At 40.8% G+C, this 13,882-nt stretch overlaps 1 protein-coding gene and 1 non-coding gene across 2 annotated transcripts in view; both read left to right on the forward strand.

The window, feature by feature from the left end:
- Positions 1–1,915: 1,915 nt before the first annotated feature.
- The window catches only part of plekhg2 (pleckstrin homology domain containing, family G (with RhoGef domain) member 2), a 128,922-nt gene continuing 116,955 nt past the window's right edge, over positions 1,916–13,882 (forward strand). The window contains exon 1 of the mRNA XM_084716881.1: positions 1,916–2,379. The gene's annotated coding sequence lies outside the window, so the exon portion shown is untranslated. The remainder of the gene's footprint in view (positions 2,380–13,882) is intronic.
- trnar-ucu (transfer RNA arginine (anticodon UCU)) lies at positions 10,982–11,073 on the forward strand. The gene is given in 2 exon segments: positions 10,982–11,018; positions 11,038–11,073. It is a non-coding gene; the product is annotated as a tRNA-Arg (tRNA).

Genomic DNA, 13,882 nt, shown 5'->3' on the forward strand with positions numbered 1-13,882 from the left:
TGAAGAATGTCGCTCTTTGTGTGTGTGTGTGTGTGTGTGTAAGGTTGACTTTAATGACTTTAAATGAATTTAAAGTGAAACTACAGGTGGATGTTTAACATGTTTTATATTCAGTCCCTCCAGGATTTTTTGTTGTTTGTTTTGTTTTGTTTTTTGGGGGATTGTTGCATCCTAAAAAGTTGTCTCAGGTCTAAACCGGATTAGCTTAGCTCTTAACCCGGCTCTCTTCCTGTGGTGATCGTGGTCCAGCTGGTCTGGCTCGGTGACCTGTCTCAAGGTCCGCTGCACTAATCGAGTCCCTGCTCTTCCTTTTCCCACGTTAATGAGTGTATTTCTATCATCTATCATGTAGATATACCTGCTGTATTTCACCATCTGACCAGTGTTTGCTGAGATGTAAGCTAGCTTTAGCCTCAGTCTGTTAGCATTAATGTTATATCATGTACACAGCTGTTAGCTAACTTTACATCAACACTTTCACAGGGTTCTTGTTTTAAAACGTGTCAGATGGAAACATTAAAACATCAGCTGGAGACTCTCAGTCGACTCAAGTCCAGTTAGCATTAGCTTTAGCATTAGCTTACATCGGTCAGCCATGATCATTAAAACCTCTTTGAACTGAACTGATGACAGCATCTGAAGCTGACTGACTTTTCCCTCTTGTTTTTTTTTTTTAATCTTGTACACATCATACACTTATAGCATGCAGATGTGTAGATGTCAGTGATGACTTTCATATCTCAATAAAAATTCATTATTAATCCAGGATACAAATCTTTAATGTTCTGGGGATGTGTGTGTGTTCAGGATCTTAATGAAGCTGAAGTTGAAAAGTGTGACAGTTTTTGCTTTTTAACAAGGTGAGTTTCCTTGAAATTTTCCACCTGTGGTTGCCATGTCAACTGCCTCTGTTTACTGTCTGTTTCTGCTCATTTGTGTGTGTGTGTGTGTGTGTGTGTGTGTGTGTGTGTCATCCAGTAGTCACAGATAAGACACATGTAAACACACTCTTCATATGACAAAAAGCCACATGAATCACAACCAAATCAGATCAAAAAGAAAATATTAGTTTTAGTGACCTGATTGGTTAAAGATTGGGTGCACCGCCCCCTGCATGGTCACTCGCTGCCATCAGTCTGAGTGAGTGAGTAAAATAAATTGTTAAATAAATATGGATAAAAGCAGCAGAAATTCATTATGAAATGAAGAAAAAAACTGTTTGCAAAAGTGAAAAGATGTTTGCAGAAAGAGCAGGAACACTTTATGTTTGTTTAAATCAACAAATGTCATGAGAAATGAAAAATGAAGCAGGTCTCTGTGAGATGTTTGTGGGCGGAGCAGAGCCTCAGTTTCACACAGGAGGTGAAGTTAAAAAACAGGGTTCACTGATGGAAAACAGCAGGGGCAGCACAGGTGTGGATAATCAGAGCAGGAAATGAAATGACACCTTAGTTACCAGAATAAATAAAGGAGGAGAAAGCCATTGGAAGGAACTGACGCTGATACCAGCAGCTGCTCTGCAAAGGAAAAAGGCAGGAACTTTTGAGTTTTAATCATTCTTGTGGCGTCCTTTGTCACGTGGACAAATATGTTCTCTGAGATGTGTTTTATTTTGGAGAAAATATGGGGTCGAAATCATGGCGTTGTCTCGAGGGAAACTGATGGTGGACAAACATGTAAAATATCTGAATTCCAGACTGAAGCTGCTTCTTAGAAAGAGTTCAGAGCAGCTGGACGCCTGTCAGAGGTCCGTCTCTCTCTCTCTCTCTCTCTCTCTCTCTCTCTCTCTCTCTCTCTCTCTCTCTCTCTCTCTCCCTCCCTCTCTCTCTGTGTCTCTGATGTTGTTTGGACCTCCCTCTGTCCCCTCTTCCTCCCCTCCTCCTCCTCCTCCTCCTCCTCCTCCCCCTCCTCCTCCTCCTGCAGCAGCAGCAGACGGGTCGAGTCGACTCTCCGCTGCTCGGAGCTCATCTCCAAACCACCAGATCACATCTTTAACCGGGGGACAGACCGTGTGAACTGTCCACAGAGTCCCTGGAAAACTTTACTTCTTCTCTGAAAAGTTTTTAAATGTTTGGACGCAGAGTTCACATGAAGACCTGAGGACAGATGTTGGATTGTGTCTCTCTTTTCTTGCGTTTTGGTGCGTAAAACTGTGAGTGGACGAACCGGAGGACATTTTTTGGACAAACAGAGCGGATTTAAGTAAGTGTGAGGAAAGTTCTCATCAGCTCGGAGTGTGTTTGATCCAATGCGTCCAGAGCGGCCGGTTGAACAGCAGGGACACCGGAGACAGACGGACAGAGGGACAGAGGACCAGCGGGTCTGCAGAGACTCACCGGCTGCTGGACATTCATGTCTCCGCTCCTCATCGGCACCGAGGTACTGTCATCACTGTGTTCACTTCCACCGGTAAAAGTCCATATCAGTTTCTTTACATTTCAAACATCATGAGAGCAGAGAACGTTTACAGCGGACTGTTCCTTTAAATCAAGACAAAACGTGATTGAAAAGGTAAATATGGAAAATAAATCACATTGAAAATAAAATGAAAGAGAAAAATAAAATGATAAAGAAACAAAAGAAGTAGACAAAAAAAAGTCTTCCCGGAAAGGATTTTCACAATAAAAGCCATAAACTGATCATTTTAAAGGGTCTCGTTCATCCTCCTGGTTTTTAGACATGTACACTGACTGTGAGCGCGCGTGCGTGCTTCCTGTCCCAAGTTAAGGGATGCGCGTGCATGTGCGCGTGCAAGTGATCCTTTATATCTCCTGGAAATGTGTAAGAGTGTGTGTGTGTGTGTGTGTGTGTGTGTGTGTGTGTGTGTGTGTGTGTTTCATGTTTGCGCAAGACAAGTGCTGTCTCCTCTGTGTAAAACTGCAGTTTATCAAACTACTCAACAAAAAGTACTGAAACATCTGAACTGCTCTGAAAAATGAAACTTGTAGGGATGAAACCAAAAACTCATGAAACGATGAAACCGCCATACAAAGTCCACAGTATCACGATATTAGAAACAAAGAAAAATGACAGCTTGAACAAATGTCCTTTATTAAATCATATGTCTGATGCTTATGAGTTTTTTGTCAGTATAAAGTTTTTCCTTTAAGTTAAAGTTCTTCCAAATAAAAGTAGCAGCCATGATGTTAGCATGAATTAGTATGAACTGTCTTTGGCGATGAATGTTTGAATTTTGTAGTATGATTGCAAAACAAAAAACAGTGCAGCTATCCTTTAAAAAGATAAAAATTACTCATAACATCATGGTTTATATCGTCACAGAGAGATTTTTTGATTGCAGTATCACAGTATTCTGTATATAGCTGCATAATTAATCGCAATAAAATCACAATATGACCAAGTGTAACATCCAAACCACAGAGCTGTGACCAAACCACAGTTTCTTTGAAAAAAGGCACAATGTGAGAAAATCTGATGATAATGAGTTTCAGTAGAGCTGCAGAGACGAGCTGACCTCCAGGTTTTGTTCTGCAGATGAACAGAAACATGTTTGTTTGGTTCAGACGCCACAAACTTTCACATAATCACAATTTTAATCCTTTTGTTTTCCGGTAAAAATGGCAGTTGTAATGCAAAACTGATAATTTCTGTTAATCTTATTGCATGTTGCAATTTCAGTCTCTAAAATAACAACATGACTTTTCACCAAATGGTGCAGCACTGTGTTATACCGACGTACCACTGAAGTGACACTGAATCATGTGACGGCGTGTTGTTGTGGTGAAATCAAGAAAATGCTACGTTTCATTTTGAATTTGTTCATTTGATCACAAACATCATGTGATTTTAGTCACATATCAGCTGATTGTGTTTAAATAATACCTGCGTCCAACGAGCTGAGGTGTTTGTGCCAAACTGTAGAATAAAATATTCTTATAAGTGACTACATGAGCCAAAGTAGTGAACTACTGAAAAAGTTACTGAGATCTGAATGTAGTTAAACTTCTAACTGTAGCTAAAGAAATGATTGAACTACATGTAACTCTGCATGTTATTATATATTTTATATTATTATGTCACTGTATGATTCTTCTGATTGTGGCCTTGTTATATACTTTAAAAAAAGAAAACTCCATAATTTCAAGGCAGTGTTTTAAGATTAAAGTCCAACTCAAATTCTTAATTCTACTGATATTTAGTTCAGCAAAACATTTTAATGTTTATTCAAAAACATAAGAGTTTGAGTTGAGCTCAAAACACACAAATCTTTTTCAGTATGATGCCTTGAAATTTAAAATTGTCTGATCTCCTGTTTTTTTTTTACAGTGTAAAGTTAACAGATCATAAAGTGTGTGTGTGTGTGTGACCTCGTGACCTCTCCTCACTTGAGAGAATGTGTATTATATTTACTGATCCACTGAGGATGGACGTCTTCGGTTCGAGCGACCTGCTGACCTCCCTGAACAAACATGTTGTGTCCTCTGGTCCCTGCTGGAGGCTGTAGTGAACATTACAGCCTGTAGGGGGCAGCAGCAGGGTTTTAACTCTGTTAGATGAGTTTAAATCAGGCTGAATTGATGTGATGTGGTCGCAGAACTGCTCAGTCATCTGTTTGAAAGCGTTTGAACATCTGCTCCTCTGGTGGTTTTCAGTCTTTATTTGCAGGCTTTCGGTCGGGTCGATCCGTGCTGCATGTCGAGACTTTGAGGAGAAGCTGATTGGTCTGTCTGTGAGCTGTGTCTCTGAGGACAGACAGACATGTTTTTAACTGCAGAAGGAGAGTGAGGGAGATAAGATGAGTGTGATCTCCCTCCTCGTCCTGTTTGCTCTCTCTCCGTCTCATCTTTCAAACTTTCTTTAAAAAACAAACTGACCACAGAGAAAAATGTGGAAGGAATGTCAGTGAGACGCACAGAGAGACGGAGACAGACAGAGACAGAGGGAGAAATCAGGAAGTGATTATAACACAGACAGATCTGTAATAAACATTTACACTTTTGATTAAAAGACTGAATCTGCAAACAAAAACATGGCAACATGTTCAAACCAGCAGTGAATATATCTGCTAACATCTACTGTGTGTGTGTGTGTGTGTGTGTGTGTGTGTGTGTGTGTGTGTGTGTGTGTGTATCACAGCCTGATAGAACGTAGAACTCATAGAACTGTGGTCCACAGATCAATGAGACACAATTAAAGTCTCAAGTCTTTGCTGTCTAGTCCCAAGTCAAGTCCCAAGTCCTAAACCGGGCTGCATGATTTGGATTGTTTTGACTGAAACTGTGATGTGTGATTTGATTATTATTCGATATAATCAGTTTTGCATCATAATTTTCATTTTCACTTAAAAAAGAAACCAATTAAATCATGATGACAAACAAACATGTTTTCTTTCATCCTGAGAACAAAGATTTTTATCTCATCTTACTGTAATGACTTAAAAAAAGCTATTCAGATCTGTGATTTGGATATTGAACTTTGTTATGTTATGATGTTATTGTGATTAATTGTGCAGCTCTAATCCTAAACTTGGAGTTTCAAGTCAGAAAAAGTCAAATGTGCCTCAACAGAGTCTCGACTCACTGTTCTTTGTGCAGCGTTAAATGTTGACTGAAGTTGGACGTTGTTGTGTCTCCGTCTGTAACCCACACGTTTTTCATACTGCACTTCATTTTTTGTAGTTTTTGCACATGAACAAAATGACCTTCAGTTTTAATTTTTTCCAACTGAAGCTCAGTAATGTAACGTTAGTTCTGCACGTAGACGGGACATCAGTGGACAGAGACACCGTTGGTTTGTGGACCACTGTTCTGAAGCCTGAAAGGTCGCCATCCTGATGTTTTGTGATCAGAGCATGCTCAGTACCGCTGAGAGCGAGGAGCTGGTGGGTGACCTGCTGCAGGAATTAATGGCGACCTGCGTGACTACATCTTTCTCTTATTACAACTAAACTGTCACTAAAATATGTTTGTGAAAGTGATAACTTGATTCCATGTGGTAACTTGATTCTTATTTGAGTGACAGTTTGATCTAATTTGATCAGCTGAGATTGACTTGTCAATCACGGGGTAGCTCCGCCCTAAAGTGTACTCCATTTTATAGTCTGACCCTCTGGATGCCAAAATCCTTTGAGCTGCAACCTGCATGCTGCTGAAAACAGTCCTCCACAAACACTGTTTCCTCCTGCTTGTTTGATTAAAAACTACAGCTGCAGCTGCAACCTTTATAAAGATGAATCTAAATGTCTGTGAGGTATTTTTAAAGATTCACATCTTCAGTAGGAACCAGTGAGCTTGAAGCTGAGAGCCACAGACAGGAAGTCAGAAAATACTGATAGACAAACAAGTGTGTTGTTTGTTTGAAGATTTGTTGACAGTAGTGTTGCTTTCGTCAACGAAATTTATGACGAAATATCGTCGTCAACGAACCTTTATCACGTGACGAAAACGAGACGAGACGAAACGTAAATGGTGGTTATGTGACGATAACTATAATAAAAATATATAATGCAATATTGTTGACGAATAAAAACGAGACGAAATGTGGTTTACAAAATAAAAACCCTGCTAAAATGTCTCTTCATTTTCGTTGACCAAAACGAGACGAGACGAAATAACTTTTTAATGTTCAGTCGCGTTTATTATTTTGCAGTGTTTCTGTTTCCTAGGCTGTGTGTCGCACTGCGCAGACGCAGGCGACGTCACTTCCAATCCCCACTCGCGGCATTATTTAGATGCAGCTGTGGTGGGATCATGGCCGGGCAGCCGCGGAGAAAACAAAGACATGATCTATGGACATACTTTGAGTACAAACAAGTGGAAAACAAAACGGAATGTGTTGTGGAAAAAGATGGGGAGAAATGCGGCCACAAAATAACGGGGAAAAACACGACAAGTTTATAAGGTAACAATATAAGAATAAGATAACCATGTTTGATTTGTGAAATGGGTTTGACTAAAAGAAAAATCTGGTTTTGTCTATACCAGGGGTCGCTAACAGGTGGACCGCGGTCCGAGTCTGGACCCAGACGCCGTCCTATACGGACCCGGACTTATAACCAATAAATTATTAAGAGATTTTAAAGACGCTTCTATTTTAACTGGCGCAACTTTTCTAGTGTTTCCGTCGCTGGTTTATCTGATCAGGAAACACACAGACCAACTGCAGAGAAGCTGCGTGTGGAGGAGACTGTTGTTAATGACGAGTTTATTACAACAGAAACTAATGTGATGGTTAATGACATCGACACCAACCAGATGCGCTTATAAAACGAAACAACTGTATAAGGAGGCCTAAACGTAAAACAGGAGAGTCTGTGTTTCTCTGTCAGAAACTTTGAGATCTTCTCACAGCAGAGTGAACAGGTGAAGGAGGAGAGGAGGGCAGACTGATCACTAATCAATCACTGATACTGTCGTCCTCTCGGACTGACTAAAAAAATAAAAATGACAAAGTTGGTGACAAACCAAACCTGGATGTCCACACAAATAAAGTCTTTGTGTGAAACACTGCAGAGTGTAACATCGTGCTGTTTACAGACAGTCTGCTGTCTGTAGTTTGACAGAGACAGAGGGTCGTGTCTAGAAGGGAACCCTAGACCCGCGAAAGATCGCGCGAATTTGATTATTTTAGTAGAAATAACTCGCGAGAGTTGTGCAAATAAAGAGTTACCTTCTAGACACGACCGAAAAAGGTGCGCAGCTCAAAAAAATAGAAAATCATGTCTCGGTGTCGATGTTTTTAATGTGGCGGGCCGCCATAAATAAAACACTATTCACTGATCACTGACCTGCTGTGATGGAAAAAATACTCACATTCTTTACTTAGGTATTTTTACATTGTGGTATTAGTGTTTTTACTTAGTTACTAAGTTAGACATTATGATGTTTTGGACCTTTGCTTTAGGAAATTTTCTCTAACTGGACCTCTTTGAATTTTAGTTGAATACCCCTGCTATACTGATTGGATTAAATAGAATTAGAATACTAAAAAGAGAGTAAAATACAATTTTCATTGACTAAAACTAGACTAAAATGTCATCAGTTTTCATTGACTAAAACTAGACGAAAATAGTCATGTGTTATTCTGACTAAAATAAGACTAAAATGCTCAGACTTTTAGTCGACTAAAACTTGACTAGACAAAAAAGAGTATGAAGGTGACTAAAACTAATAAAAACTAAAATGACAGTTTGACACAAAGACTAGACTAAAACTAAAATTAAAACAGGCTGCCAAAAACAACACTAGTTGACAGTAAGAAACACCAGAACACCAGAATTCTACTTTAATTGAACACTTTTATTCTGAAAGTTCAGGCAGGAAGTCAGAGAACATGATCCTCTTCTGACAGATGAGACAAAACTCTGTTTTTGGCTTCACACCAGAATGTTCAGGCATTTACACAACGAGCAGGATGTCAGTGAAGGCACCATCAGTGGTGACAGAGTCACTTGAACACATCAGTGTTTTATAGAAGATGCTGAAAAAAACTTCACAGTGACAGCAGATAATAGATGAATTATTAATAATGTGGTGGTGTGTTCAGGTTCCCCCTGAAGAGTGGGACATTTATTAGAAAAAGTTTTCATTTTAATGTCCACTAAAAGTTCAGAGCTGTCACAGTGAAAATCTGAAGCTGATTTCCAGACATGCAGTGACTAATCACACACCACTTAGCTGAAGGGTGTGTGTGTGTGTCTTGGCTTTATATTGTGTGTGTGTGTGTGTGTGTAGGCCGAATCATTTGGGATTTTCTGCATGTCAGCCAATAAGACCCTCCGAATACTGCCGAAGAAAAACACTAATATAATAATAATTGTCTGTCAGTGTGTGTGTGTGTGTGTGTGTGTGTGTGTGTGTGTGTGTGTGTTGGCAGGCAGATGACAGCTAAGTCCTTCTGAGCATCGATCTTACTAATAACACACTTAGTCAAGAGCAAACACACATGTCATGTCTAAACTGGGTCAAACTCACTTCCAACTGATGCAGTGTGTGTGTGTGTGTGTGTGTGTGTGTGTGTGTGTGTGTGTGTGTGTGTGTGTGTGCACGTGTGCGTGCGCATGCGTGTGTGTGATTTTTAAGTGTCTTTGATTGAGTTATTGCCTAATTATTGGCTGTAAATGAACAAAGAGTCAAAAAGACTCAAATAAGACACAATGTTTGTTGTTTGTTTGTAACAGAACAGATGAGTTTATTTGTGAGGACGCTGCTGGTATCAGTCCTGCCGCTGGTCGTTTGCTCCAGGCAGCATCACGGTGTCTGGATCTACATTTTCAAAATCCCCAGGAAACAACAAAAAATCCAACCTATACAATGAAAACAGCAAATTAGCACCTGGGATGCTAATGTTACAAACATAAACAAGCTAACAGCTGTTAGCTTTTCTTTTGCAGTGATGTAGACATTTTAATACCAGAGTTCACCTCCTGATGTTCCACCAGAACAAGTTCCCCCTCGACAGCAGCACCATCGTTGCTTCCTTGGCTTAGCTCCGCCCAAGACATTTGTGATTGGTTTAAAGAAATGCAAAGAAGGCAGTGTGTTTTTTCTTCTGTAGCAGAATGTCAGAACTGAGTGCTGTGGAGAGACGTCTGACTATGAGAGACTAAATGTACTGTGAAGAGCATGTGAGTCCACGTAGGGAGGATGACAGGGTGGTTGAACGGGTCAATCACAGGACTGAGACACATGAGACCGGGGTTAGGTTTGAGGAAATAGTTCATTCAACTCAAACAGTGATGTTTTCCAAACTCTAATCACCAAGTTTTGATGCTTAAATCAACCAAACTGTGGCCATCACCTGAAATGCATCTCGGCAAGTTTTATTTTGAAAGTCCAACTCAATGTTGCATATTGTATATTATTGCTAACTTTGTCTCACATAGTCAGACGTCTCTCCACAGGTCTGTCTCCACATACACAATCTGCTGTAGGGGGGAAAAAAACAATCACAAACGTCTTGGGCGGAGCTAAACCCAGGACGCAGCAATGGGGGTGTTGCTAAATAGTGTTGATGGGTAACTTGTTTTGGTGGAACATTTGAACTTCAGGAGGTGAGCTCTGGAGTTAAAATGACTACATCACGGGTGTTAGCTTGTCTATGTTTGTACCGTTAGCATCCCAGGTGCTAATTCTCATTATGCAGGTTGCAGCTCAGAGGCTGTTCATGTTTCCCAGGAACTCTGAAAATGTAGCTAGCAGATGCTGTGATGCTGCTTGAAACAAGCAACCGGTGCTACCTGCAGTGTGCACCTGGTGAGTCAGACTGTTGCTAAGTTAACGTGGAATGAGAACTTGTGTACTTTTCACGCAGAGTTGAAGCAAAAGGTTCTGGATTTGAGTCCTGAACTTCAGAGGGCAAACTTAAGGTTTTATCTTTAGTAATGCTTTCATGCCACGATCAGCCTTTTCTGCATTCCCCTGACATAAAACGCACTAAATTTGTTTTTTGGCATGTTTATTTGTTTATGGGAACCAAAAATTGAATTGAAACCACAGTTTGATCCAGTAAGCAGGACTGTCTCCTGTTTGCAGTGACTCTGTAATCCTCAGCAGAGGGATTCAATGATCAGAGAGTCCAAAAGAACCAGCTGAAAACTTTAGACAGGACCATAAATCATCTTCATTTAAAACCAGTTTAAACCAGTTTGAAACAAAGACGAATTGCAGAGAAACTCGGGGTCCTGAGCTCTGACTGTAGAGGGTCACAACTGGACTGAGAGGACAGGACGAGGGAGGGAAGAGCAAAGGGGAAAAGTTTGTCAGAATAATAAACATGAAGCAGAATTTTCAACATGGAGTCAGTTTGTTTGGAGCCTCCTCCTCCTCTTCCTCCTCCTCCTCTTTCTGTGTCATCCCTCCTTCTCTTTCACACCTCCTCTCCCTCCCTCTCCATCAGTCCAAACAAGCTCTTTTAAGTTCTTCCAAACAGGCTTCTACTCTGGTTCCTGCAGAGTTTCTTTTGTCTTGCTTGTTCTCTGCTTTCCCTTTCCTCTGTCCTCTCAGAGTCTGTCTCACAGTGAGGCTCTGTGGCGCAATGGACAGCGCATTGGACTTCTAGTTGTTCACAGGAGAAGTGACTCAAAGGTTGTGGGTTCGAGTCCCATCAGAGTCGATATTTATAATTCCTCATCAATCATATGAGGAAGATTCAGACTGCAGGATCTTAGTGTTTCTGCTGGAACGATCAGCTTTCTACAGTTCTGGTACAATTATTGATTTGACAACAAATGACATGTTTGTCACTTTTTGGAAACTGGATGCACAAAACGAACAAGAAATCTAATACATCATTCTTAAACGTAAAGAATAATCTGAATTTATTCCTTTGTGTTTCATTTTTTTATAGTCAGTCTGAAGTCTGAATCTCTTTCTATCAAGCAGTGGCTCTGTGGCACCACGGTCTTCTGGCTCCGTTGTAAAGAAGGCAGTCGAAGGTTGTGGGTTCGAGTCCCACCAGAGTCAGAGGAACACAGGGATGTATGTCTGTGTGCTCCACATGTTTAGACCTGCTGTGAATTCTTGTCTCAGAGAAGGCTGTTTTCTCACACAGAACAAGTTTAGAAATGAACATTAGTAATTCATATCCTCCTATTTCCAGATTGATCAGAGATGGAGCGTATGGATGTGCAAGACTGTGTCCTCTTGGACTTTAATCAACATCTTTAGACATTTTATGGACCAAACAACTAATTGATTAGTAGAAAAAATATTGCCAGTTTGATCTCTGGAAAAATAGGACATATGTCTGTGCACTCCGCTTGTTTTCACATTTCTGAACCTATTTTTAAATGGACAAAATTGTGATAATACTTTTTATTGGTACTACTTGATCTGTCCCAGTTCTCTAGAATGGACGTTCTATGCTGAGGACAGTTCACTTACCTTGGATGAAGGATTGTTATGACTGTTAACAAAAGATTAAACCTTGTGGGCTCTGTGGTGCAGTGGACCTCTAGATAAATACAAGAACTGATATTAAGAGTAAGACACAAACTGAAGCACTAAACATCCAGCAGGCTGATATGAACTACACTGGCTGTCCTCAGTACACAATCTGTATGTTTGAGGTTTTTTACCCTCGTCACTCTGCTCTGTTTCATCTCCACACAAGGAGCCATTGATTTCTGAGGCAGAGCAAGAAATCAAACGCACCCCAGCATCTCAACTATTTGGAAGCAGTTTTAATATCGAGCCAACGCAGGGTAATTATGGGATGTGGGAGGATCGTTTCCTCGGCGACCACTGTTTGTCGTTTATAATAATTAGTCTGACAATTTAGTGTAGTCTGAGGTCGGACAGAGGCTCTACTGTGTGTGTGTGTGTGTGTGTGTGTGTGTGTCAGGCGACAGATGTATACCGCAGTATTTCCGACCTCAGAGCAACACAGTAAACAACATAAACAGCACACACACACACAAATACATGGATACATACAGTAAATATACATGTTCATCACACACACACACACACACACACACACACACATCCAATTCTACATAGAACTACATGTACCAGAACTGAACTACAGAGACAGAACAGTGTTGTTTGTTGTTATTGTGTAGAGGAGACACAGTGAAGGACAGCGGACGGTGTGTTGGACTTGTAGTTGAACAGTGGAGAAGTGATTCAAAGGTTGTGGGTTCGAGTCCCACCAGAGTCTGACCTTATAGACATTGGAGCAAAGGAACAGGGAGTTGAAAGAGTGTTGTGTTTCATATTCAGCTGTTGCATTGCATTGTTTCCCAACCTGAGGTCTGAGTACCCTGGTGGGTCCTGTAGGGGCTGATAATTTTGTGTGTTTTCTTTAACCAGTAGTTGAAAATGGTAACACACACACTGTATAAAACATGGACACAGTGCTGGCTAACAAACAGCTGATTCAAACAGGTGAGTTATATAAAACTACAGTTATGAATGGGACAGTTGTTGCTATGGTGACCAGATGTCCTGAAAAATTCAGAACTGTTCTAAATTATCACCTGAATCCTGAATCCTGTCCTTCTCGTCCCAAAACTGAACCATTAAAGTAACAGAAAACACTGATCAATTCATTCATGTAGGATATAATCAGGTGGTGTCAGTTTGTAAAACATGTCCTGTTCATGTTAGTAAGATTTGTCAAGAGTATCAGTGATGTTTTCACTCCTGCCGACAGTTTTACAGACGTCTCTTTTGGGGCTCGTGGGGAATTTTTTGCTGCAGTACTACGAGTGGCCACTGGGAAAAACTGGTGCCAGAGTTGAGGGTCGGCAGCCCGCCTAGTTCCAACATGAGTCTCTGGTGCCAATACGTTTCAGCAGAGACACCAGTCCTTCTTCTTCTGTTGTATCTCTAACAGAAGAGCTTCTCCATGTGTGTTTGCTGCCCCCGGTGGTCGACACACAGCTGACGTCTGGGACCTGAATCATTTTAAACTCCTAAAGTTCTTTTTATAGTCTGGCTCTCATGTTCATGTTTTTAGTCATCAGTTTTGGTTAAAGTGTGTTTTCTGTTTCATTGTTGAGGTCTGAAGAAACAAAGCTCTCATGTGTTCGTTGTGTTTATGGTTTAAAAACCAGGTGTGTGTGGTTACAGTCGGTTCAGGTTGTGTGTGTGTGTGTGTGTGTGTGTTTGACACCTCCTGCTGTCTCTCTGTACATTCCCATCATGAATCACTGCCCCCCCACCCTCTATCATTCCAGTGTTCCCATAAAAACTCCTCGTCTCTGTCATTTTGTTTCTTTCCACTAATTTAAGACACACACACACACACACACACACACACACACACACACACACACACACACACACACACACACACACACCTTTCCTCCAGCAGCAGAGTACTTTGCTGTGTGTGTTATTAGTCAGAAAAAAACATAAATAGGCTGCATAGAGGGAATTTCCAAACACACACATACACACACACACACACACACACA

Source organism: Lutjanus erythropterus, chromosome 4, assembly GCF_056507025.1.
Source record: "Lutjanus erythropterus isolate fLutEry1 chromosome 4, fLutEry1.hap2, whole genome shotgun sequence".
Taxonomy (NCBI): Eukaryota; Metazoa; Chordata; class Actinopteri; order Lutjaniformes; family Lutjanidae; genus Lutjanus; species Lutjanus erythropterus.